We start from the raw sequence: 6,225 nt of genomic DNA, 5'->3' as shown, positions 1-6,225 counted from the left end.
CATGGCCATCTGCCATCCTGCTCAGAGACAGCTGCCTTTCAGCTTGCTCATTAGTGTGCGTGTCATCACATCACACACTCTCTGCTTGCTGTGGGGAGGGATTCTTTTTCACGGAGTCTAGTAATACAGGACACAGATTTACAGGAGATGAGGCTTCACTTCCTGCTTATGGAGAATCATGTGCCATTTCTCTGATTAATGCTGGAGGAATATGCTAATGAGTGCACATTCCACTGCAGGACACACATAATGCCAAACTACCACCCCTGAGAACACTAGAAAGGGGAAACTGGTATTTTGGTTGCTGTGCTCCATCTCAAGTCCTCACCAGGCTGGGTCAAACTTTGGTACCCCAGTCTTACCCTGCTGTCGGCATGGCTGTGCTGGTGAATGCCAGCACCACAGCTCATCCTTTTCAACCCAGGAGCTGCAGTTTTCCCTGTGCCACCCACTGCAGTGCATGGGGCATTTGGCAAAGCTTTGCTATGACTTGCACCTGGCTTGAATTCCAGCTCCCCAGGGAAGAATGACACATTATCCCAAGTAAACAAAAACCCTTTCATGGAGAAATGAATGTCAATACCAAAGGTGGGTGAGAGATTAAAGCAGTGCTCAGAGGACACTGGATTTCCCTGGGGACTTTGATTTCACCTCTGATGCTGTGGTTTGGCTCAGCACTGGAATTTATTCCTGTTAAATATGTACCTAATGAGACCAGTGACCTCCTGGGAGAGTTGCATCAGTTTTCATTGCAGCTGTTCCAGCTTCTGTTAGAGTTTCCATTAAAGAACTGGTTAATATGAGACCCACTGGTCCCATTTCCTTCTTCTAGCCGGGTCTGGGACTGCTCCAGCCCCTAAACCTTAACCTGCTGCTGGCTGGGGAGATTTACACAGGCAGGTCCACAGCTCAGTCCTGTTGTCACTGTGAAATGCTGAGGTCCCCTGTGTGCCTCATGGAAGTAACTATGAAATATAGAGAGATTAAATCAGTCCTGAAATGCCATTTCTCTGCCATGAACTTCGTGCCCAAAGCTGAGAGGTGAATATGGCTCTGCTATGCTGAGAAACAAAACAAACCCTATGGTTTTCCCCATCTGTTTATGAGATCAAAATGTAAGCCATGGCTTTAAGGTATGTACTGTAGGCCTTCTTCTTTAAACACATAAGTACTTTATCAGTGAATATTCTATTTCAGCTGTCAGGCATGAGCTCACTCCAAAGGCTGTTGCAATTGTGAGTTGTTGCAATTTTGAGTTAAGCAGTCATTTGGATTGTGCAATTTCCTAGTGTTTGAGAATATCCCAGCAGAGAAGAAACTACAGAAAATGAAAAATGTTGTTTTCTTAATCAAATCGATACCAGTAGACTTAAATCCCTCCTGTTCTGAGCCAAGGATAAGGATTTTTTTCAAAGATTTTCTCCGTAAAAAGGAGAAAAAAAGAGATCTGCCTATCTGGCGATGTTTTCTGTCCAGCACCAACCACAACAGGGCACAAACATCTGGAATATAGGGAGATGAAACCCAGCCAAAACCAACACAGAGTGTGAAAAGGAAATACATCCTGCCCATGTACTGCTTTGTCCACTGCAGTAAATTGGAAATGAGACTTTCCTATTGCTGAGGGGAAAAAAACCACAAGAAAAATAAAGTAATGAAAAGGCTGCTAAAATCTGCCTTATTGAATGTGTTAACAGCCAGAGGAATTGAACTACATCAGATATTAAAATTAAATATTCAGCATGAAATAAAGCAAATATATGAGAGAAAATACAACTAAGCTCCTACAGATCCATTTGGGGATCCCAAAGGACAAAGGTAGGAGATCCCTGTTTTACCACCCAGCAGGAGCAGCGTGAAGTCCTTAAATCTGGGGCCTGCTACATCAAACCCTAATCTATTTTAACACCCCTAAATCAAACCCTAATCTACTCTAATGACCCTAAATAAAATCCTAATCCACTTTAACACCCTTCCAGTTGCATGACATTGCCTTTTTCAGTGACTGGAGCTAAGTCCCACCTACACCCACACCCATTCCCGGCAAAGCACAGCCAAGGGTCATCATGGAGCACACGAGGGGAGGGATAAAAAGGCACCTCTGGAGTGAACTGAGAGCAGCTCTGCCGAGAAGGACTTGGGGTGGGTGTGGGACTGGCCATGAGAGGCTGGATGTGACCAAGCCGTGTGTGCTGGCAGCCCACAAAGCCAAACATACCCAGTCTGCATCCAGAGGGGCATGGGCAGGGAGGGAGGGAATTCTGCCCCTCTGCTCCACTCAGGTGAAACCTCACCTGCTGAGCTGCCTCCAGCTCTGGGGGCCCAGCACAGGAAGGACATGGAGCTGTTGGGGCAAGTCCAGAGGAGGCGACAGAGATGCTGACATGGTTAAAGTACCTCTGCTCTGGAGACTGGGTGAGGCAGCTGGGATGTTCAGCCTGGAGGACGCTTCAGGGAGACCTCAGAGCCCCTTCCAGTATCTGAAGAGGTTCACGAGAAGGATGGGAACCAACCTTTCAGCAGGACCTGTCGGGATAGGACAAGGGGGAATGGTTTTCAACTGTAGGAAGGTGGATTTACATTATATATAAGGAAGGTCTTTTTATAACGAGGGTGGAGAAACTGGCACAGGCTGCCCGTAGAGAAGGTTCATGCCCCATCCCTGGAAACATTAAAAGCCAGGCTGGATGGAGATTTGAGCAACCTGGTGCAGTGGAAGGTGCCCCAGCCCATGAAAGGTTCCTTCGAACGCAAACCACCCATGATTCTGTGGTTCAGAGCCGCGGCATTCCCGGGATCTGCGCCTCTCTCTCCGGGACCGCTGGAATCCGGCAGCTGCTGCCCTCGCGCGGCGGGACCGGGCCGGGAGGGAGAACCGGGAGAGAGAACCGGGAGAGAACCGAGCATCCCTGCTCCCCTCCGGGACCGGGCCGGGAGGGAGAACCGGGAGAGAGAACCGGGGGAGAACCGAGCATCCCTGCTCCCCTCCGGGACCGGGCCGGGAGGAAGAACCGGGGGAGAACCGGGGGAGAACCGAGCATCCCTGCTCCCCTCCGGGACCGGGCCGGGAGGGAGAACCGGGAGAGAGAACCGGGAGAGAACCGAGCATCCCTGCTCCCCTCCGGGACCGGGCCGGGAGGGAGAACCGGGAGAGAACCGGGAGAGAACCGAGCATCCCTGCTCCCCTCCGGGACCGGGCCGGGAGGGAGAACAGGGAGAGAGAACCGGGAGAGAACCGAGCATCCCTGCTCCCCTCCGGGACCGGGCCGGGAGGGAGAACCGGGAGAGAGAACCGGGAGAGAACCGAGCATCCCTGCTCCCCTCCGGGACCGGGCCGGGAGGGAGAACCGGGAGAGAGAACCGGGAGAGAACCGAGCATCCCTGCTTCCCTCCGGGACCGGGCCGGGAGGGAGAACCGGGAGAGAACCGGGGGAGAACCGAGCATCCCTGCTCCCCTCCGGGACCGGGCCGGGAGGGAGAACCGGGAGAGAACCGGGGGAGAACCGAGCATCCCTGCTCCCCTCCGGGACCGGGCCGGGAGGGAGAACAGGGAGAGAGAACCGGGAGAGAACCGAGCATCCCTGCTCCCCTCCGGGACCGGGCCAGGAGGGAGAACAGGGAGAGAACCGGGGGAGAACCGAGCATCCCTGCTCCCCTCCGGGACCGGGCCGGGAGGGAGAACCGGGAGAGAGAACCGGGGGAGAACCGAGCATCCCTGCTTCCCTCCGGGACCGGCAGGGCCGAGAGCAGGGGAGCTGAGCATGCCTGCTCAAAGCCGTGTCTGTAAGCTCAGCCTCAGACAGCTCAAGGCAGTAAGGATTCAGCTATCTATCCAACTATCTATCGATTTCCTACCTCCTTGACCACCAGAGCCAGATGCCAGGTGGCATGGCCATTCCCACTCCCTTTCCCACTCCCTTTCCCACTCCCTTTCCCACTCCCTTTCCCACTCCCTTTCCCTTTCCCTTCCCTAAAAATGTATTTAAATCAGAAGGGCAACAATATTTTCATCTGATCTATTAAAAAAAAATAATAGGAAATTCGGTATCACCGTGGGTCTGCCTTGCACAGCTTTTAGCATTCTGTAAGCTTTTTGAAATAAGGGAAATTTTCCCACCTGCAGCTCCCTAAGAGGTGTGACAAGTGTGCTCTCCCTGTCCAGTGCCAAGCCCCTCCAAAAGCTGTTGTGTTTAAGCGGGTATGTTATTTCTTCTTGGACCAAATGAACACATACTCCATATGGAAGCTCGTTTTGCTATTAGATTTATAGAGCGTCACTAGATATATAATTCCAAATTACTGCAGTTAAACAGCCTGTGAAATTCCTGCAAGCAGAGGAGAGAACACATAAGGACAAAATGGTGAGCACAGCTTTTCCCCGGCATTTTTAATGCCTGCAGCAAGCGTTGGATCCTCAGCAGTTGGTGCAGAGAGAGCTCCCTCTCCTGCTGAAAATTCTCTTTAGCCCCTGTCCACCCATGGGAGACGTTCTATTACCCAGCATTTACAGGGATCAGGCCCATGGCAATGTGGGATGACATGAACAGAAACATTGAAATGGACATAGACACACAGCACTGATAATTTTGTTCATCTCACGAATTATTTGCAAGAGAAAAGGTAATTTTTTGATTTTTTTTCCTACTGCAGAAAGACTATCCCCATCAACAGAAATCATCCAGAATGCAAATAGTTCATCTGAGAGCCTGTCACTTCACTAAAAAAGGCAAAATACCCTGGAATAATTGTATTGTTTACTGCAAGGGATCAGTAATCTGACAGTCTGAAGCAGGTGAGATGTTCCTGTCCACAGACAGGTGACCCGTGCAGTGCTGAGGCACCAGGCTTGCACTGTGAACTGCAGCTGATGCAGGGAGGATTTTCCAGGAGCATCCACATCCAATCTCATCCAGAGTTTGCACTCTGTGTACAATGTCTTCTATAAATAAGGTAAATGCTGGTAATAGGTAGCAAAGCGAGTGGGATTTCAGAGCAGCTGGAGAAATAATTGAGCCTGCATGGAATGGCTGTGTTATACCAGGCTGCACCAGCAATTCTGACTGGCTATTTATACTCCTCTGAAGACTTTGCTATTTCCCACTTTTTTTTTTCTTTTCATTTGAACTGATTTGTAATTAATAATCCTGGCTTTATAAAATGGGAGGTGTTGACATATGGAACATTTTAAAAGCTCTCTTTTCCAAGTGTCAGAAACAGCTTGCCAAAACATGGCCACGGGTGTAAATCCTCCTTGATAAAAAGGAGTTCAGAACAGCAACTTGGGGGTAGCAACAGAGCTGATTGCAACACAAGGTTTTCACTTCCTAGGGACATCCATAAGGAGAAAAAGGAGCCAGTGACAGTAACTGAATCAGGCTGGTAGGAAAATTGGTTGATTTCGGTGTGAATCAGCAATCCAAGAAGAGGATGCTCCAGGGCAGAGCTGGAAGCAGCCCTCTGCCTCCAGGATACAGCTCAGCCCTCTGGGCTGTCCCTGCTGCAACAAAACACAGAGATCTGAGAGTCCTTGAGCAGTCCTGAAAGCTCAAGTGGTGCAAACAGTGAGGGTGCCATTGCTGTAGTGCAGACTGAGATGCAATCCCCAGATCCCACCAGGGCTTCTACCCCCACTTGTCTGAACCTCATCCAAAAAATCCAAAGCTCTCAGCTCCCTCAAAGCCTCTGCTGCCCTGCTCTGTGACCATAGCTAGCTTGCCCTCTGGGTGAATCCATGCTGCAGGATTTTCCGTGGATTTAACAGATGGGTGAGCTGAGGTGGGGGGTGAAGTGTGTCATTTGGGGCAGAAGTGCAAAGGGAGTTTCTTGTCCCACTCCTCCTCCACCATGACCACCCACTCCATCTGTTGACACTTCAGCACACGATGCCAATTCCAGTGTGACTCCGATTAGTCTGCAGAGTGCTGCATGTTGATGTTGTGGTTTGCTACTTGGAGAGCTCTGTGAAGATATTTAATTAGACAAAATTAATTCCTTTGAGAGCAACCTTCTGGCATCATTTTGGAAAGTGCTAGGAAGCTTCTGTTGTTCTGACACTTGTCAAAAATTGGCATTAGCCATTTCCTAATTTATTTTTGAAAGGACAATTGAGCCACATTGCTTCCCAGGTCAAATGGGAGCCTGCCAGCAGCACTATGAGAACATGAGGTGCCAGACCTCACCAGAAGTCACTTCTGTCACATCTGTTGTCACCCTGAAAGGTTTCCC

This window comes from Cinclus cinclus, chromosome 13 (genome assembly GCF_963662255.1).
Source record: "Cinclus cinclus chromosome 13, bCinCin1.1, whole genome shotgun sequence".
NCBI classification, from domain to species: Eukaryota; Metazoa; Chordata; class Aves; order Passeriformes; family Cinclidae; genus Cinclus; species Cinclus cinclus.
Note: the sequence above shows the minus strand (reverse complement) of the source record.